At 39.2% G+C, this 22,324-nt stretch overlaps 1 protein-coding gene across 5 annotated transcripts in view; it reads right to left on the bottom strand.

Annotated features, from left to right (window-relative positions):
- TFEC (transcription factor EC) overlaps positions 1-22,324 on the bottom strand; it is a 789,619-nt gene that overhangs the window by 349,986 nt on the left and 417,309 nt on the right. The window lies entirely within an intron of this gene.

The following is a 22,324-nucleotide window of genomic DNA, read 5'->3' as shown; positions in this document are numbered from 1 at the left end:
AACTCTCATACTCAAATTGCAACTCTGGATTTCTATGAATTTTTTCACAGCAGGCTATTGTGAAAAAGGAAGCAAACGTGGAATAGTTGTAGCTTTGTTCTTCCTAATATTAGCAGGTTATGAGGTGGTGTGGGTTTTTTTTCCCCTCAGTCTATAAAGTATTTGTCACAGTAGAAGTAGCACTTTTCTCTGACACACACCCAGGATAATTTGATTATTTTTGAGCTCATATTTGTTTGGCTAATAGTGTTTCTCCTAAATTTTATACCCCACACCCCCACCCATCCCAACTCCACACTCACTAACATACCAGCATTCCACATCTCTTCCCTCTCTGCATTATGCTTTCCTTAGCCATGAAGAAGTGAGTTGAACACATCACCTTATCCAAGAAGTAATATAATCCTACATATAATTTTAAATGCTAATGTCACAGATATCCATCATTGTCTATAAGTATCACTTTATGCTTTCTCTAGTTTACCTTTGTCTCAAATGGCAAAAGATATATTTCCATTGCATTTTTTCTGTGAAGTTTAACAGCTTAATTTTCCCAAACATGGCTAAGTGAGAATAAACTGAAACAGTTTCTCTGCAGTTAACAGAACTACTCTTCACAGGTCTGCCTGCGCAGCCTCTCCTCTCCTGGAGCTGAGATTGAAGCAGGCTGTTTTGGAGATGGAGAAGCTCAAGAAATTTGGTTAAATCCATCTCTCGCTACCTGAGATACTGATTGCATGATTTCCTGGAAGAGGAAACTACTTTGCCTGAGGAATATAGAATCTTTGTTTTGATTCATTACCCTGACTTAGTTTTACTTTGGCCTTGTAATACAATAGAATGAACTGTAATGAAATGTAATGCAAGAGAATGTGCACCATTTTCATTGTTTATCACTTTTTTTTTTTTTTTTTAGCAAAAGGGTTTTCAAATACTTTGCCCTTTAAGCACTTAACAAGAGAGTAAGATGGTTACTAGATTTATAAGATTTTCTTTTCCTCTAGCACTTAGGATATGGTCACCCCACTTTATATAGTCATCACTTTATTTTCTGCACTGACTTCAATTCTAAATAATGGCTTACTTGATACAGGTGCCAGCATTAAATCCTCCCCTTGCAATGGGGAAAAGATAAGAAAGTAATATTTCTATCTGAATGTGTACATTTTTTCCTTCAAAAATAGATATGAAGAATAACCTTTTGGCCTACTTAACTGCCTATGGGGTCAATAAATGGAAATTTCTATCATCCAAATCCCATTTAAGTTATATTTTTCAAATATATAGCTTATCCCCTTTTTGTACTCAGTATAGCAGGCATTTGACTAACATGTCTGTGTATTGATAATTAGCAGTTGAGAGACCCTTAGCCTGAGAGGGACTAGATAGGAGGGACAGGATACTGGAATATGAACCACACAATAAAGGTACCACAGACAGTAAGAAAATAAATGCCTTTCCCCTCTTATTCACCTGTTCAGCAGTGAGTACTTGAGAACAGCAATGTTAGATGCAGAAAGAGAAGGGAGATATTTCTTTCCTGAGACCCAGGAAGTTCGAAAGAAGATTTTGACACATCAGTTGGTGGAGTATATTGAAGTAATACATTTAGCATCCTTATTGGAAGAATCAGACATATTAGAATGACTAATCATGAACTCATCCACAGAATTTGCATATCCTATTCATCTTTTAAGGGCTTCCCAGGTGGCTCAGTGGTAAAGAATCCTCCTACCAATGCGGGAGATGCAAGTTTGATCCCTGGGTTGAGAAGATTCCCTGGAGTAGGAAATGGCAACCCACTCCCATAATCTTGCCTGGAGAATCCCATGGACAGAGGAGCCTGGCGGGCTGCAGTCCAGATTGTTTCCAAGGGTTGGACACGACTGAGCACACATGTATTCATCTCTAAACAGAAGGATTTTGCTCTTAACTTTTGAATACAGTTGTAATTTTAAGAAATCAGTGCATTTTTGTTATCCAGTCCCTTTAAGAAATACAAGTTGCTCAAGAAACTAGTCATCATACTTTACAGTATGGTGTCCTTTTTATTTAATTTTTTTCTTTTTTAAATGAGGGGCTGAAGGTTGTTTTTCCTTTAATCAACTCTAGCTGAAGCTTCTGTGACTCTGAAGTCTTCAAGCACAGATTTCCAAATCTGACTTTGAAGTATTTCAGCCCAGTTTCACCGAAGTCAAGAGATTCATTACTGACTCATTCTTAAGGAATTTTCAACACGCAGTGTTTAAGCTCATCCAACGTCACCATGGTTACCAAAGAGACACCACAGCCCAAGATGAGCATTAAGCCTTTGTCTTAAGATGCCCTGGCACATCTGAACTTGTCTTCTGGCTGTTCACTTAATTCCTCAGAAAACTTATGACTCTATCAGTGCCTCCATAAAATAGCACTTTACCACACATTCTCGTTAGATACGTCCTGCCCCGCCCTGACTTCTCCCAATTTGAGTGCTCAGTGAGAACTCTTAACGTTGAACTAGATATTCATATACATGAAAGGACTCACTGGGGTACATGCGTGTGTTTTGAGCAAACAACCTAAAACACATTCTTGCTTGATTAATGAGAGTTTTTTTCATGTATTTACTAGATGTTTAAATAGCTTTAACTAAGTATTTTGCCTCTTCATGGGCTGACAACATGTCATTGTAGCTTCTATTTAATCTGATAATGTATTTTGAAACCCTCAAGACATCATTAACCTTTCATATTGTTTTGAATGGCATTTTATGCTGACATTTTTAAAGGAGACTATTGATTTTTCTTCAGTGATACTTTTCCCCAGGATATCTTGACCTTCAAACAATAACACAAACAACTTGTACCCAAGTATCTTTACTAGAGCCCGCCATTGAATGCAGAAACATTTGAATTGACATTCTCAAGTAGTGACTAACTTTGAAAGCATCATGGCATAGTTCAAAGGAGGGCTGGAGTTAGGAGTCTAGAGACCTGGCTAAGTCCCACTGATCCTCTCTCTCACAGTTACACTGAATAGAACAGAGGAAAGATTGTTGGATTTGAGGAGTCTAGGAAATAACAGGCCTGAGTGTGGGTTGGACATCTACAAATATATTGAAGTCACCAAGAACAGTAACTTCAAAATTGGTAAAGGAGTACGTCAAGGCTGTATATTGTCACTCTCTTTTTTTTAACTTATATGCAGAGTACATCATGTGAAATGCCAGGCTGGATGAATTACAAGCTGGAATCAAGATCACTGGGAGAGAGAACAAACTCAGACATGGAAATGATATCACCCTAATAGCAGAAAATGAAGAGGAACTAAACAGCCTCTCGATTAGGGCGAAAGAGGAAAGTGAAAAGCTGGCTTAAAACAACATTCAAAAAACATTTGAATGGCATCTGGTCCCATCATTTCATGGCAAATAGATGGGGGAAAAGTAGAAACAGTGGCAGATTTTATTTTCTTGGGCTCTAAAATCACTGTGGATGGTAGCTGCAGCTATGAGATTAAAAGACACTTACTCCTTGGAAGAAAAGCAATGATAAACCTAGAGAGCATAGTAAAAAGCAGAGCCATCACTTTGCTGACAAAGGTCCACATACTTAAAGGTATGGGCTTCCCCTGGTGGCTCAGTGGTAAAAATCTGCCTGCAATGCAAGGGTAGCAGGAGATGCAGGTTCAATCCCTGGGTTGGGAAGATGCTGGAGGAGGAAATGGCAACCCATTCCAGTATTCTTGCCTGGAGAATCCCGTGGACAGAGGAGCCTGGCAGTCCATAGGGTTGCAAAGAGTCAGACACAACTGAAGTGACTTAGCATGGTTTTTCCAGTAGTCATGTACAAATGTGAGAGTTGGACCATAGAGAAGGCTGCAAACCAAAGAACTGATACTTTGGAACTGTGGTGTTGGAGAAGACTCTTGAGAGTCCCTTGGACTGCAAGGAGATCAAACCAGTCCATCCTAAAGGAAATCAACCCAGAATATTCATTGGAAGGACTGATGGTGAAGCTGAAACTCCAGTAGTTTGGCCAGATGTGAAGAGCCGACTCACTGGAAAAGACCCTGTTGCTGGGAAAGATTGAGGGCAGGAGGAGAAGGGGGCAACAGAAGATGGCATCACCAACTCAATGGACATGAGTTTGAGTAAACTGGGAAATAGTGAAGGACAGGAAGCCTGGCATGCTGCCGTCCATGGGATTCAAAGAGTCAGACAAGCCTTAGCAACTAAACACCACCACCATTGAGAATAACAATAGGGAAATCAGCAGAGAGAAGAATGAGCCAGAGGCTAAAGTCATGTTAAAAAATGAAGGAGTGTGCTGGATTTGATAGAACATGGCATCTAAGGATAGAAATAGATGGTAAAGTCTGTAGCCATGTACTAGATACATTTTAAAGAACTGTGACTGAGGAAACAAAAAGGAATTGACATGAAACCAAGAAGGATCATGAGGGGCTCCTGGGCACAGAAGTCTTCTTATGCCCCATTTGTTGTAGGCAAGACTCCAGTCTTCTCTGAATTCCAAAAGGCAGATTCGGACAGTTGCTAATCAGAGGAGAAGCAGCCAAGAAATCACGTGAGGCAACATTAAAGGGACCAGAGAAGCTCTTAAAGATTGGAGACCAACCATCTGAGGCCCTGCAGAGACCCTAATCTTGTCAGCTGCTGCTGCTAAGTCACTTCAGTCATGTCAGACTGTGCGACCCCATAGACAGCAGCCCACCAGGCTCCCCCACTCCTGGCAACCCCATATAAACCCCATTTTTGCTATAAAACTCCATCAGATTCCCCAAGGTTGTGAAACCTAGCTTTCGAAGGCAAGAGCTCACTTGTCCCCCTTTGCATGGCCAAACAATAAAGCTATTCTTTACCCCAAACTCTATCTCTGAGATTCAGTTTTGCATTGGTGTACAGAGAGGCTGAGCTTTTGGCATCAGAAATAACAATGAGGAATGAGGAAGATACCTACTCCACTGGCATTGCAGAACTCCCATATGGGAGAAAAAGTAGCTGGCCTCTGCTTGAAAGACTTTGAGGGATAACCAGGGATCAGTTGGAGCAAGATGAAGCTCTTGAGAGTACAAGGTAGTTTGCAGTTCATAGAAGTTGAATTTTAGAGAGCCCAGAGGTAAAGTTAAGGAGTGTAGGAAGGAAAAGAGCCAAATTAGGAAATTCACAAAGAAGAATGGGTATCAAGTTTCCAAATGAGGCCAGAAAAATCTAGATATCTGGGGTAAACAGGACTGAGGGGCATACCAAGTTTAGATTGCTAGTGAAGGATGAGCTTTTGGCTGTAAATAACTAAAAACACAGCTAAGATCAACTTAAAGACCGGACATAGGCTAGTCCAAATTTGGCTCAAAACAAGCTGTTTTTAATCTCTATGCTCTGTTATCCTCTCTGCGTTGCATTCCATTCTCAGGTTTGTCCTTCCATTCAAGCACCCCTCCTTCACATAATAGCATCCAAGATACAGAGCAGAGAGAGGGCAAAAGGTTATTTTACTTTCTTAATAAGGAGAAAAATCCCCAGAGGCCCCAGCAGACCTACCTACCCTTCCATTTCATTAGCTAGAACTAATTCACATGCTCCTTCACATGAGAAGAAAAAAACAGTAGCTAGAGTTGACTTATCTGATCATAATTCATACTCTGAGTACTGGACACATGACCATCCAGAGCAAAATCAGTGTTCTGATACAGGAAGAAAAGAAATGACCATTGAGTTGTTGAATGGCAAAGACCGCATAAATGAATAGTCATTTAGAACTCAGAGTCTTTTAGCCAGGCAATTGTTTATGAAAGTTGGGGTTTCTGTTGGCCTGTGAGATGAGACAGGGGCATCATTTGGGAGCATCTTTCTTAGGCAGGATGTCACTTACATGACCAGAGGTTATGTGGAGGCAGAGCAAGAGAAACTGTGAAGTCCTTAGGATGACATTACCAGATTTTGCTTGGCTTGCCTCACCACCACCACCATCTCATTCTGTCTATCTAATTTGTGCCTTAAAATGGTAAATAACAAAATGAATTAAGTGAGATCTCTATAAGCCATGAAAATTAAGTGAGAATTTTACTAAGTTTGATGGAATTCATTTGGTCATTTCTAAAAACTACAACAGTAGAAGAAACAGCTCAGGAGCTGTAAGCTAAAAAAAAAATCAAGGTTTACTTAAATATTTAAAAAATATATTGCTACAAAATCAAAGTACATTGCTCCAGCAATACTTATTTTAAGAATTCCCTCTTCTGTCCTGCCTGTTTTCCTCAGACCTCCATCTGCTCTGTCCACAAGTCCCCCAAACCCCAATCTTGTCCAACTTCTCCTCTCTTGACCTCTGCCATTTCCATTTCTCTCCAGTGCCTCATCCATTCACTCACTCACTCAATTAATGTTTATTGAGCATCTGCTATATGTCTGGAATGGCCGCAGTTTGCAATGTAGTAAATGAGACAAGATCCCTGCTGTTATGGGGCTTTATGTTCTAGAGAGAAGAGAAGTAAAGAATTCTAACACAAAAAAAGGAAATGAGGCCAACTGGGGAAAATAAGATTCAGAATCAGAATATATACAAATAACAAATGGAGGTCAAAGCCATTAAAATACTAAAGAATAAGGACCTACCTAGTAGCTACAAATGGAAGTCCACATTACTCTATGATTCTAAGCATTGCCCTTTATCTTTACAAGTGAGAACTGGGAACCTCTTTGACACTCTGAGTGGACTGAGGGAAGGCTGTGAACTCTCTCACATGGATTATTTACCCCACGGCCCAAGAAAATTACTATTAGATGTCAGTACTAATAGAGCTTCACTCTCCAAAGGAAGGCATTCATTTCCACGTTTCTGAAATTGAGAGTGAAAAAAATAACTGTAATTTCCCTTTAATCTTACTTCCAGGAAATTTTGAACAAAATCTGACCCTCCACTAACATAGCAACTATAACTCAAGTATCTCTATTATTTTGTCCAGACTATATGATTATATGAGTTCCCCCTTTGACCTGCTTCAGATTCTTTGTGGAACTAGGTAGCATATCTTTTTGGTTAGCATTATTTTTGTTTCTTTTCCAAATGGCCAAAAAAGATTACTCATCATAAAGGTACAGGCAGGAAGTCATTGACCTAAAGAAAGAACAGAAATAGTCTGGGCAGCCATCAGATCTCTTCCCATCTTTCTCTCATTCCAGGTCTCCCATGCACATCTGCTCCATTTTTCTCTTTGCTGTAGACACATTCTCTCCAGTCCTCAGTCCAGTGAAAGAGGGCTGCCCTAACATTTCTGGGTTCAGTCACAATGAGAGACTGATGGGCTGTCTCTAGGTTCTGATTCCAAATTTCCCCCAAAGAAAATCTAATTAATACTAGTTTCATACTGGACAAAATAGTTTAATTCCAGAGGGTAGACTCATGCAATGTAAGTAAACAGTTAAAAATCTGCTTGAATGAGATTTGAGGGAGAAACAGTGAGAATAAGGGGTGGGGGGTGCGGGTAGGGTCAGCTATTTAGGGAGTCATTGTGAGCAGAAAGATATTCCTCCAGATGACTCTTGTAATTGCAAACATGTAGATAGTTAGAATGATAGTGTGATGTTGTTTCGTCACTAAGTTGTGTCTGATTCTTTGCAACCCCATGTACCAGGCTCCTCTGTCAACTGGATTTCCCAGGTAAGAATAGTGGAGTGGGTTGCCATTTCCTTCTCCAGGGGATTTTCCTGACCCAGAGATTGAACCCATATGTCCTGCATCGGCAGACGGATTCTTTACCACTGAGCCATGAGGGAAGCCCAACAGTGTGATAAACACTGCCTATTTCCAGTGGGACTATATTTCCCAGCATCCATTACAGTTGTGTATGGCTTTGTGATTTTGTTCAATAGAATATGAACAAAAATAAGTAGTTTCCTTCTAGGCTTGGCCTTAAAAAAATCAGAATCCCCCAGAAGATGGTGGAGCCAAGAAATAAACTGTTTCACTTTGGAACATATGTGAGCCAGAAACAAACTTTTACTGTTGTAAGCACTGAGATTAGGTTTGTTTGTCATAGGAATTAACCTTTCCTAACTAATACTGATAAATAAAGCAGACCTTTTTGTCATTCTGCAAACATCCCTTGACTTGGTCATGTGTTATACTGGGATGCTGGGGAATTGGGGGTGAACAAGGCAAGGCTCCTGTTCTTGCATTCTTCTCTTGCTCTCTTCTCCATAGTCTCATGTAGGAGACGGGAAATTGGAAATTAAAATAGAGAAGACCTGTCCCCTAGAGAAGACAATGAAAATGATCCCAGAGTGACTGTGATACTGAAATGTCTTCTCTAATAGCAGAGGTTATATTTAATTTTCTTAGGTGAGTGGATGGATAAATAGAAGAAACACTGCAAAAACAGTCTTAAAAGACCTATCACAGTGGGATTGAAGGACAGGAAAGAGTCAAGGACAACTCTGAAGCCCCAGCCCTGCCATTTCAAAGGATGACAGTGAAATCCAGATAAATGGGAAAGCTGCTTAATGGGGGAGCTAGGTTGAGAGAAAAAAATGATGAGCTTGCTTTGGAACACACTGAGTTTGAGGCAGGTGGAAAGATAAGTTTAGAACCTGAAATCTGATGCTCAAGAAAAACCTCTGGCTGCAGATATAGATAAAGAAACCAATGGATAAAAGTTACATTAGTATCTCATATTAACTTACAAAAAGGGCCCAAGTTTTCTTATGAAATGTGTCTATATGTCAAAAATACTCTTGAAATGATTTTCATATTACTTTTCCTGGATATAATTAAAGACAAGTTTAGTCTATTTCCTCTTTTTTGAGAAAATGAAAAGTATACTAACAGTTTTGGTACTTCCACAATATACATTGCAAGCTCTGAACAACCATAACCTTTCTGTGTTTCAGTTTCTCATTTATAAAATACAAACATGAATCCCTATGTGGCAGATTGCATTTTGAAAAATAGCTGTGGTAATAGTTCTGGTCCTATATCCTCTTCCAGAACCTTGCCACTCACCATCTGGAGTCTGTCTTCCCTCACCTTGAACCTGAGCAGGACTTTGTAACTACCTGGATGAAGAGAATGCATGCCTTCCTAGGCTAGGTCATAACAAGTGATATGACCTCTCCAGGCTCTCTGCCTCAAGGATTGTACCTAGTCACCATACTGTAAGGAAGACAAAAATAGCCCACTTAGTCCATGTGGAGAGAAACTAAGGCTCCCAGTCCAATACCAACATCAACTGCCAGAAACGTGAGTGAATGATTCTTCAAATAATTCCAATCCAGAGCCTTGAATCTTCCAGCTGAAACCCTGAGATTGGTAGAGACAAGCTAAACCCCTGTGTCCTGTCCAACTTTTGGAACCATAGAATCCGTGAGCATAATGAATGTTTACTTAGTGCTGCAAAATTTGGGGTAATCTGCTATGCAGTCATGATATCTATAACACCTATTGAACAGAATTATTACATACGTGTTTTACAGGAATCTTCTGCATTACTATGCATAATACATATATATACACACATATGTATGTATTATAACATATACACATTATACTTTATACATAAAGCATTCCTGCAAAATTTGTAAATTTGCTACAGACTACAAATTTTATTTTTATAAATATAGGATTTTATATTTATATAAATTTATATTTAGGCAAAAATTATATAAAAATTTATATATAATAAATATATATTAAATATATATTTATGCTTTTAATTAGAAAGAGCAAACACTACAGGCAAAGCTGTTGACATAAAGGGTTTCATCCCAGAGGGAGAGTTCCTCAATCCTATCGAAGGCTGAGAATATTTCTTGCTTCTTCACTTATAAAATGAACATATGAATTTCCATTACTTATCTCCAGCCAAAAAAATCTTTGGGGGATAATCACAAGACCTTTTTCAAAGTACTTAATGTGGATTTTACCAAAGGAAGAGTTAACAGCTTTAGAATCATCTTTCTTACTTGGTGTGTTGGGACAAGCATTATTAAATGAGAGAAAATTTGGACTGAAACATTTTCTTTAAACAAAATTCATTCTTAGTCACTCTCCCCTTTTTAAAATTCCCTTTAGAGTCTTTTGAACAACTGAATTAGTCACTGTTCTAAATGTTTTATGCATATACACTCACTCAATCCTTATAACAACACTTTCAGGTAGGTATTTTTATTAAATCTTTTGACAGATAAGAAAACTGAGGACAGTGGAATTATGTAATTTGGCCCAAGTCACAGACCTAGGAAGGGGAAGAACTGAAATTCACATTCTGGCAATCTGGCCCAAAAGTCTGAATTCTTATTCACCTCACTATACTGCCATAGCGAGTATATGTAACTTCCCTTTCATATAAACTATGTCAAGACCACATAAAAATTTTTTTTTTACTTTTTTGCCTTTGCACAGGGATTTCTTATATGCACCTCTGCATCTTCCAAAAGATTTAGCTCATCCTTTAAAGGAAGTTTTTCTCTCCTTAAGGAGTTTCTCCACATCACACTGATCATGGGCTGCACAGCCAGCAGCAGCCCTGTGTCAGGCTGCTAAAGACAAAATCCTTTCTGTTTCTCAACCAAATCCCTCATATTTTGAGCTGAAAACAAGAACTGCCCTGCTGAGGTGCCAAGGGAAACATACTTACGTTATGAACTGTTTCTAACAAATGTTTTGGAGATTTTAAAGGGACAGCTTTCTAAATATCTGAGACATTTGCAAACAACCCCAGAAACAGGCCAGCTTTGCAGCCCAAGCATTGCTTCTGGTTGTATAATCTTCTTTCTGAAAACAGCTGTTGCAATGCCCGGTTATCTATTGTCCAATGACAACAACAGATGTTTTCTAGGGTTAAAGTAACCAAAATAATCTAGGTCTTTGGTTTTTAAATGTGCATTGCTAATATAATTTTGGCATTCTTTAACAGATTTCAAAGTGGAATCAAAGGTTTTGTTTATAGAGTTTATATTCATTCCACAAAGTTCAAGATATTTGGCAGTGCTAGGGAAAACTTGAAAAGAGTAACAAAAGATTACCATGAGGAATTCAAAGCTGCCTTGTATGGTAACACTGATTCAAACCACCACATTGCTCAGCATTATAAACTTAGCTGTAGTTTTAAGGAATGATCAGTGTGTAGCTGCAGAGATAGCTTAATATAACACAGTGGTTTGCGCATTAACAATGAATAACGGACTTTGGAAAATTTGTAATTAATGTCTCAGTTTTGAAAACATTGAAGAAATGAGAAAGAAATAAAGAGAGAGAGAACTGTTCATTTTATTAGCTTCTTTGACTTCTTCTGCACCAGCAGCTCCGCCTTGCCTTGTAATTGTAAACTGCACACTTTTGCCAACCTGGAATGCACACTGTGTTCCTGCCCAGCCCCAGCTCACTCTGAATCTGAGCACTCTCAAAGCCTGCTCTCCCAAGCTCTTGATTTGTTGGCAGTCAGTAAAAGGGGTTTCCTTATGAATCATAGTGCGTGGGGAGACTGAGTGGTATACCCCTCACTTGTGCGATAATCTGTATGGAATGCATTTGAAATAGAAGACAAATCTAGAGTTTAGTTCAACATCTGACTTCAAGCACACTATCAAAAAAAAAAACTGGAGTGCAATATGGAAAAAGCACTGTGTCTCTACTGCTTTGGAAAAGTTTATTCCCATTAACATTGTCTCCAAAGGGACAGGAACTAAATTGTACACTTTTGGGCTCTGAGCTCTGATTAGGAAGGAGTCCATTACTTGACCCTTTTAGATGACCCAGCTTTCCTCGTCAGTTAATGTGCTTTCATCCCATCCTTTGGTGTGCTGAAGTGGAAAGGCATGTGTTTGAGAAAACTGAGTTGCCATAAATAATAGTTTTCATCAGTCCTATTGAACAAATGTGAAGTCTGATGGCTCACATCATTAACTGCAAGAAGACTAAGAATATTGTAAGATAGATATGTTTATAAAAGTCAGAATAGATGTGGGAACACTTTCCCACCACTTGTCATCACCTGTTTATATTACATAAAGAAAATGGATTTACTTATCAGCAATATGCATGTTATCTGGCAAAATGAATTGTAACTAGCTATCAAGTTCTAAATTTCATTTTAAAGAAACTAGATACACTGTAGGGCTTCCCTGGTGGCTCAAAGGTTAAAGCATCTGCCTCCAATGTGGGAAACCTGGATTCAATCCCTGGGTTGGGAAGATCCCCTGGAGAAGGAAATGGCAACCCACTCCAGTATTCTTGCCTGGAGAACTGTAAGAACCAAATCTTCTTTTCTTCTTAGACTGCATTAATCACTCAAATATCTTAAATGAAAAAAAAAAAAAAAAAAAAACAACCTAGTAAAAGTACCCTGAATACTCATCAGAAGGACTGATACTGAATCTACAATACTTTGGCCACCAAATGTGATGAGCCAACTTAATGGAAAAGACCCTGATGCTAGGAAAGATTGAAGGCAAAAGGAGAAGAGGGAGGCAGAGGATGAAATGGTTGGGTAGCATCGCTGATTCAGTGGATAAGAACTTGAACCAACTCCAGGAGATAGTGAGGGACAGGCAGGCCTGGCGTGAGGTAGTCCATGGAGTTGCAAAGAGTCAGACACAGCTTAGCAACTGAACAACAACAACAAAGGCATTTTGAATGAACAGAAAAATTGGGAAATATGTGGCTACAAGTTTAGAATTTGCCCTAAAAGCTTGTATCAAGCACACATATTCTCTCAAACTATAGAGGATAAATCATGTTGACTACTAGGCGATAAAATGATTATGCCTTCTTAGTTCATGATGCCAGTCACAAGTCCAGGTTTTTACCCGGGATCTAACCACTGGCTGTAAGTTATTCAGAGAAATAAGTCAAGTTATGTTACTTATATTCCTTGCAACATGTATTTCCTGGTAAAGGTGAATGATGTGAGAAAAGAGGAATTAATAATATGTAATCCTTTTGGGGATACCATGACTTGATGCAAAATTCCCTTCATATCAATCATCTGATACAGTCACTGGATATGGCTGATGTTAGCAATCTCATAAGTATGTAGAAAATAACAAGCGTGTGTTAACTCAGTTATTCAACAATTAACCTCTCAAGGCTTACCAAATTTTGTGATGTTTACCAGGTGTGAAAGAGGTATATAACCTCAAGAAGCTCACCATAGGGGAAGAAGCAGACATGCCAACAAGTAATTAGTATACTGCATGTTAAACCATCAATAGACGGAACCATTCTTCCATACATCTGGCAGTTCTTGAGTTATACCTTTTATAGTAAACTGGTGTTCTTGTAAGTAAACTATGTTCCCAAGTTTTATGAGCCTCCCTAGCAAATTAATTGACCCAAGGAGTAGGCTCTAGGGACCCCCAACTTACAGCCAGTGGTTAGATCCCGGGTAAAAACCTGGACTTGTGACTGGCATCTGAAGTACAGGGGAAGCAGTTTTGTGGGTCTGGGCCCTTAACTTGTGGGATCTGATGCCATCTCCAGGTAGATAGTATCAGAATTAAGTTAAACTGTAGAATACCCAATTGCTGTCACAAAATTGTCTGGTGTGGGGAAAGTACCACATATTTAGTGATCAGAAATGCCAGAAGTAAAGTAGTGCAGTGTGATTGCAAGGAAACACAGATCTGGCCACTGAAGTGTTCTCTGTGAGCAGGAAAAGGAACACACAGGAATGTGGTCTTTTTTTCTTTTTTCTTTTTTTTCAGAAGAGAGATGGAGCAGTAAAGGGCAATTCATATAATGCCATTTGCAGCAACATGGTGGACCTAGAGATTGTCAAACTGAATGAAGTCAGACAAAGAAAGACAAATGTCATGATATTGCTTATACATGAAATCTAAATTTTAAAAAATAGTAAAAATGAACTTACCTATAAAACATAAATAGACTTACAGATGTAGAAAACAAACTTATAGTTACCAGGAGATAAGGGGGAGAGGGATAAATTGGGAGATTGATATTGACATATATATACTATTATATATATACAATAATAACTAAGAAGGACCTACTGTATAGCACAGGGAACTCCACTCTGTAATGGCTTATATGGGAAAAGAATCTGAAAAAGAGTGAATATATGTATATGTATAACTGATTCACTTTGCTCTTCACCTGAAATTAACACAATGTTGCAAATCAACTGTACTACAACAAATTTTTTTTAAAAAGACATTGTGCAGGAACAAGACATGAGTATGGGATGAAATGAGGTTGTAGTAATTTTTGATTATAAAGAGAGGGAATATTGGTGGAGACACTGACAGACTTCGGGCTGGCAAAGAAGAAAGGCAAGGTGTGAGTCTTACTGCAAGGGTTGCAAAGGAATATGGCAAGATCTGGGAGTTGGTGATGAACTGGGAGGCCTGGTGTGCTGCAGTCCATGGGGTCACAAAGAGTCAGAGATGACTGAGTGACTGAACTGAACTGAAGGAATGTGGACTACACAGCAATATTTTCCAAAAGGTGTTTTATGAACTATTAATTTCATAGACCACTTGTTTCTTGGGTTATTTATAGTAAACTGAAAGCTTCTTATTCAAGTAAGTTTGAGGAATGCTGAATTTCTTTTCTGCAGTTCTCAGAGTCTTCAGTATGCTAATCCATATGGCTATACAAAAAAGGGTAGAAAAGAGAATTTCCCACATTTATTTGACCAAAAAACCTTATTTTGCACAGGTTACTTTGAAGAACCAGTGTTCCACATAAGGTAATTAAGAAATGATACTATAAAGAGTTGAGTGGAATTGAAAGTCTTTAATTATTAAAGGTCAGAGAGTTTTGTGGCCAAATCTGCATTTCAGAAATGCAACTCTGGCAAGATTAGGGGAAATGGATTGGAAGTGAGACAGAGTTGGAAGATGAGTGAGGAAGCCAAGAGAAAAATCTAAGCAAAGGCCATGAAAAAGAAGGGAAAAGTCTGAATTGGGGAAATTTTCAGAATTGACAGCACCAAAGGACTAATTGGACATGGAGAGTAAAGAAGTGAATGAGAAGGGAAAAATAACTAATAACTTAACCAAGTAGTCCAAGGTAACATCATCCATAATGAGACAGGTTGGCACCATATTCTTACTGATAAAATATGTTAAGGAGGATACAGTATCACCTACATTATATTCCAAATAATATATGACCTGAAAATAATTTTCTTAAGTCTTTATTGAATGTGTTACTATATTGCTTCTGTTCTATGTTTTGTGTTTTAGCCACAAGGCATTTTAGCTCCCTGCCCAGGGATCCAAAAGTCTTAACCACTGAACCTCTAGGCAAGTCCCTAAAACTAATCTTGAAAAATATCAGATAACCCAAGTTGACAGACATAAAATCAATGGACTGATCTCTCTAAAAATGTCAATATCACAAAAGACAAAGAAAAGCTGAAGAACCTTATCAGATCAAGGGAGACTAAAACCTGGACCAGCAAAAAAAGACATTAAAAAGGCAACTGGAGTGACTTGAGTAGGTCCTGCGGATCAGATAATAGCATTGTAGCAGTTAATTTTTGATTCTGAAAATTTTTACTCTGATTATTAGGAGAATATTCTTATTCTTAGAAAACAACAGTGAAATATTTGGAGTGGGGTACATGAGGTCTGTAATTCACTCTCAAAAAGAACAGAAAAAGTTATATGAATATATGCATGCATATAGATATATGGAGAGGGAGTGAGAGAGAGAGAGAATATGAAAAAATGTTAAAAAAAACTGGTGACCAATCTAGGTGAAGGGCATTTGGAAATTTTTAGTTCTTTTTGGAAACTTGTGTGTAAATTTAAAACTATTTCAAACTAAAACATTAAAAAAAAATTAATTCAGCCATTTCACTTGCAATGCCAAGAGGTGCAAAATATAAGTTAATGATGTTTTTGCAGTTTCTAGCATCAGTGATGAATGGACCATATAGGCTAGGGAGGAGTAGGACAGAGAGAGGAAGGTGGAGTTCTGTTTGGGGCATGTTTCGTTAAAAAGACAATATTATGTCCAGGGAAACATGGCTGGTAAGGTGTGCCTGAAGTTCTGGAAATAGCGCACATGAGTCAAAAATTTTGAAGACATCATTATATATGATGGTCTCCACCTGCTGATATTTTAAATTAAATGACAGTTTCTCTTTTCATTCAAACAACTTTTAGTTGAGCCAGAGCAAATTTGCAACTTTAATTTGGGCTTAATCTTTAGTTCCTAAATATGACATGTGAAATTTTACCACCTTTTTGATAAGCCAGACTCTTCCCCAAAAGATACTAACATAAATGACTTGGTTATAATTAAAATTATATTATATTAAATAATTGATTCTCAATGGGTGTTAGGGATCAATAGCCACACCCTGGCTTCCTAGACATTAACAGCAATTAAGATTTTGTTCATGTTCTCAAAAAGTTGATTGAAAATATAATAACATATTAGTTGAGATTGAGTTCAGTTGACTCAAAAATACTAGTCACGTGTTTTTAATCTTCCTAAACTAGAGCCAGACATCCTGGAATGTGAAGTCAAGTGGGCCTTAGAAAGCATCACTACAAACAAATCTAGTGGAGGTGATAGAATTCCAGTTGAGCTATTTCAAATCCTGAAAGATGATGCTGTGAAAGTGCTACACTCAATATGCCAGCACATTTGGAAAACTCAGCAGTGGCCACAGGACCGGAAAAGGTCAATTTTCATTCCAATCTCAAGGAAAGGCAATGCCAAAGAATGTTCAAACTACCACACAATTGCACTCATCTCGCACACTAGTGAAGTAATGCTCAAAATTCTCCAAGCCAGGCTTCAGCAATATGTGAACTGTGAACTTCCAGATGTTCCAGATGTTTTAGAAAAGGCAGAGGAACCAGAGATCAAATTGCCAACATCTGCTGGATCATCAAAAAAGCAAGAGAGTTCCAGAAAAACATCTATTTCTGCTTTATTGACTATGCCAAAGCCTTTGACCGTGTGGATCACAATTTTCCACAACTGTGGAAAATTCTAAAAGAGACAGGAATACCAGACCACCTGACCTGCCTCTTGAGAAACCTATATGCAGGTTAGGAGGCAACAGTTAGAACTGGACATGGAACAACAGACTGGTTCCAATTAGAAAAAGGAGTACGTCAAGGCTGTATATTGTCACCTTGCTTATTTAACTTCTATGCAGAGAACATCATGAGAAATGCTGGGCTGGAAGAAGCACAAGCTGGAATCAAGATTGCCAGGAGAAATCTCAATAACCTCAGATATGCAGAGGACACCACCCTTATGGCAGAATGTGAAGAGGAACTAAGAAGCCTCTTGATGAAAGTGAAAGGGGAGAATGAAAAAGTTGGCTTAAAGCTCAACAATTAGAAAACGAAGATCATGGCATCCGGTCCCATCACTTCATGGGAAATAGATGGGGAAACAGTGTCAGACTTTATTTTGGGGGGCTCCAAAATCACTGCAGATGGTGACTGCAGCCATGAAATTAAAAGACGCTTAATCCTTGGAAGGAAAGTTCTGACCAACCTAGAGAGCATATTCAAAAGCAGAGACATTACTTTGCCAACAAAGGTCCGACTAGTCAAGGCTATGGTTTTTCCAGTGGTTATGTATGGATGTGAGAGTTGGACTGTGAAGAAAGCTGAGCACCAAAGAATTGATGCTTTTGAACTGTGGTGTTGGAGAAGAGTCTTGAGAGTCCCTTGGACTGTAAGGAGATCCAAGCAGTCCATCCTAAAGAAGATCAGTCCTGGGTGTTCATTGGAAGGACTGATGCTGAAGCTGAAACTCCAGTACTTTGGCCACCTCACACGAAGAATTGACTCATTGGAAAAGACCCTGATGCTGGGAGGGACTGGGGGCAGGAGGAAAAGGGGACAACAGAGGATGAGATGGCTGGATAGAATCACCGACTCGATGGACATGTGTTTGAGTGAACTCCGGGAGTTGGTGATGGACAGGGAGGCCTGGTGTGCTGTGATTCATGGGGTCACAAAGAGTCGGACATGACTGAGGGACTGAACTGAACTGAACTGAACCTTCATGATCTACAGATCTTGTGTTTCAGAAGCAACTTGGATATTGGTTTGGTTAAGTTAAACAACATTACAGTGAAAACATTTATTTTAATAAAGACTTCCTTCTAACCTAAACCTCTAACTTCATTAGAAATTGGGAAAACTAATGCTAATGTAGATTAAACTGGCCAGGCTAAGAAAATGTCAGCTTTTCCAAACCTCGGGGTATAAAAGTGAACAGGCTCAAAGTATTTTACCGAAATAAATATTATCTCAATTTTGTATACATAAGGCAGTTTCAACTTTTCCGGGACTAAATGCAAGATATCCTTGATGACTCTTGCCTGTTGTAAAATGCCAGAAATATCTACCTGTTACACTGGGACACCAACTCACCCAAACATGTAAATAGCTCATGCAATATTTCCTTCTGTCTCTTGGAACAATTATTTTAATAGCAACAGAGCAATCCTTCCACTCTCTTTCCTAGATGTAAGTGCTGTTTAAAGCATATCAGACAGAACATCTAGCCAGACTGCCTGGGTTTAATCCTGTCTTTGCCTCTATTAACTGTCATCTTGAACAGGATGTTGAGTCTCTTTGTGCCTTGTTTTTCCATCTATTAAATGGAGCAATGGCAGTACTTAGAGCTTTGGTGATAGTATTGTTGCTGTTGTTGTTTGGCAGCTGAGTTGTGTCTGACTCTTTTGCGACCCCATGGACTGTTTCCTGCCAGGTTTCTCATCCATGGAATTTCCTATATTAGAATACTGGACTGGGTTGTCATTTCCTTCTCAAGGGGATTTTCCCAACCCAGGAATTGAATCTGTGTCTCCTGCATTAGCAGGTGGATTCTTTACCAGAGCCATCTGCAAAGCCCTGGTCATAGTATATGTCATTTAAATGAGCCAAAGTAAAATTAATCCCCCCTACCTAGATGAATGGGCTTCCTGGTGGTTCAGATGGTAAAGAATCTTCCTGCAAAGCAGGAGACCTGGGTTTGATCCCTAGGCTGGGAAGATCCCCTGGACAAGGGAATAACAACCCACTCCAGTATTCTTGCCTGTGGAATTCCATGGACAGAGGAGCCTGGAGAGCTACCGTCCATGGGGTTGCAAAGAGTCAGACATGACTGAGTGACTACCACACACACACACATACACACCTAGATGAAAAGGGCTTCCATGGTGCCTCAGCGGTAAATCATCTATCTGCAGTGCAGGAGACATGGGTTCAATCCCTGGGTTGGGAAGGTTCCATGGAGAAGAAAATGGCTACCCACTCTAATATGTTTGTGTGGGAAATCCCAGGGATAGAGGAGCCTGGTAGGCTACAGTCTAAGGGGTCACAAAGAGTTGGACATGACTTAGGGACTAAACAACAAACGAAAACCAACCTAGATGAATAGAGGTGCCAGCTTCCTCTAGGGTCTCATCCCTAGCATCATCAAGAAGCTACAGGGGTGCTCACTTACATCCAAAGGGGGAGTCTCAGTATTTCTCAACTACAATTTAGACAGTTTTCTTGGGATATGAGGACTGCACCAACACTATTTATATGACGGTAATTCCAGAAACAAATGCCCTCTGTGCTGCTGTTGTGACTGCTGTCACTCCTGTCCTGATCTGAAGATGCTTCTAGAAGTGGCTGTGGGTACTGCTCATGCTCTGTCTGTGTTTGTTGAACATTACTATACTCTGATCTAGAAGAGAAACCAACTTCCCTCTTTACCTCTCTGCCCCAAGAAGTCTAATTCTATCAGCCTATCACTGCTGTTTAAAAATTCTAAAAACCAACCAATCACTAATTTTAAATTATCTAGCACACTATTCTGTTGTGTTTTTTTTTTTTTAGAATAAAATTCTTCAATAAATTGTACTTATAGGTTATCCTGGGAAAATATCCTTATCCCAGTGCAATGTTCAGGAGAGACAACACAAAGGCCATTGGAAGAGGCGAAGGGCAGACTAAAGGTCTAGGTACAGGAACTAAAAAGAGAAAATTGTGACCTGAAGTGAGTTAAAGAAAATTTCTCAAAGCATTTTTCCCTTGAGAGTTAATAAAAATGAAGTGCAAATAGATGAACACATGAACTTAAGATAATTCTAAACCCCAATATAGAAGGCAGCAAAGCATTCCTACCACTGTCTACCAGTTTGTCTGTGTCTATTGCATTGCGCTCAAGGAATGCCTTAATGAAAATCACAATAAAAATTGGAAATGTTTTCTGATGGGTTGTTTTCCGATGGGTTGTTTTCCTGATACTGGTTAACCATAACCTCATATTTTTTCTCCTAAAATTATGAATATTTTTGGTAGAAGATAATTTGTTTTTCCCCTGCAGAGAGTCAGTAACCTGAGTGAGAAGATACCACATCATAACCAGAGGATGAGTTAAATGAGTTAGCAACCTAGTGTGACAGCCCCTAGGACAGTATGTCAAGAAGGGTTGAGTGGGCATGCCACAATATCCTGCCTACCTGAGTCCTGATGTCTGGGGCAGCTGGCAGGGGTGGCTAGCATGGCTCATCTAGAGCCCCTCGGAAGGCAGCTCAAGTCTTGCTGTGGTCCATGCAGGGGGCAAGTGCAACAGGTCTTCTTGCCACTAGCACAGATAGGATATGGCAGTCAGTGAACTTCACTTCAACAGCCAGCTACCAAGTGCCTACTGCCTACAGGGAGCAAGGGCCCTGCTTTAGTTTCCTGTGGCTGAGGTACATAGTACCACAAATGTGGTGGCTTAAAACAACAGAAAACTATTCTGTTGAGGTTCTGCAGGCCAGAAGTCTGAAATCAAGGTGACGCGTTTACATTTCTTCTGGCAGCTCTAGGGGAAAATTTTCCTTTGTCGCTTCTGTTCTTTGACCCTGCTGCTAGCATTCCTTGACTTGTGGCCTTAAGGCTGCATCACTCCCATATCTGCCTCTGTGGTCGTATCACCTCCTCCTCTTCTGTCTGTCAAATCTCCCCTGTGTATTTCCTACAGAGATGTGTGACATTGGCTTTAGTAGACTGTATGGATATTCCAAGATGATCTCTTCATCTCAAGATTCTAAATGAAACTACATCTGTAAAGATCACTTTTTCTGAATAAGGTTCTAGTTTCCAGGAATTAGGAAATAAATATATCTTTCTGTGGGCCACCATTCAACCTACCATGGAGCCCATGAAGGCTACTGGAGGAGTTAGTATTGAATCTACATTTGGATCCAATGTGGGTTAGATTGGATCCACATTGGATCCATTTGGATTGGAGTTAGCATTTGTACACCAAGTTAGATTGGAGTTAGCCTTTGTACACATGGTAAAGGGTCAGGACATGACTTAGTGACTGAACAACAAGAAGAAGCTCCGAACCAGTTGCCCCACATTTCTGGCTTCCCATAAATTGATTTTTTGTTGTTGTTGTTTTCAGTTGATGTGCTGGCTGCACAGTAGCTATTTTGACGTGAAGAAGACCTGTCCCAAAATAGAGCTTTGCTATTATCTCAAGACACATGATCTGAAAAAAAATCTATTGGATTAAAAACACCTATCCTCATTAACAAAGGAAATTTCAATGTTATAATTGTCATGAGAGACAAGGAAGAGGTTGCTAGAATTTTCAAATATAATTTTAAGTTTGAATATTTTAATGGTTTTAATTTATCATGTATGCAAAAAAAAAAAAGTGTCTCATCAATGACGATTATCAAAGGTTTGATCATCATTGTTGTTGTTGTTTAGTCACTAAGTCATGTTCAACTCTTTGTGACCTGATAGACTGCGGCATACCATGCTCCTCTGTCCTCCACTATCTCCCAAAGTTTCCTCAAATTCATGGCCATTGAGTCAGTGATGCCATCCAACTATGTCATCCTCTGCTGCCCGCTACTTCTTTTGCCTTCAATCTTTCACAGCATCAGGGTTTTTCCAATGAGTTGGTTCTTCACATTAGGTGGCCAAAGTATTGGAGCTTCAGCTTTAGCATCCAGTCCTTCCAATGAATATTCAGGACTGATTTCCTTTAGGATGGACTGGTTTGATCTCCTTGCAGTCCAAGGGACTCTCAAGAGTCTTCTTCAGCACCACAGTTCGAAAGCATCAATTCTTTGGCACTCAGCCTTCTTTATGGTCTAATTCACATCTGTAGTGACTACTGGAAAAACTATAGCCTTGACTATAGAGGCTACACATGCTGTTAAACCTCCTGCAATGTGCTTACTGCAACAAATTGTAAACTGTAAAATAAATGTTTCTCCTAACTTTATTTCTGACTCTCATTTCTATTTACTTATTTTTTGGTGGAAATGTTATTCATTGGAGAGCAATGCCATTGCTCTCAATGAAAAGAAAAACAATAAACCAAGG

This window comes from Ovis aries, chromosome 4 (genome assembly GCF_016772045.2).
Source record: "Ovis aries strain OAR_USU_Benz2616 breed Rambouillet chromosome 4, ARS-UI_Ramb_v3.0, whole genome shotgun sequence".
In the NCBI taxonomy this organism is placed as follows: domain Eukaryota; kingdom Metazoa; phylum Chordata; class Mammalia; order Artiodactyla; family Bovidae; genus Ovis; species Ovis aries.
Note: the sequence above shows the minus strand (reverse complement) of the source record. Positions and strands in the feature narration are given on the sequence as shown.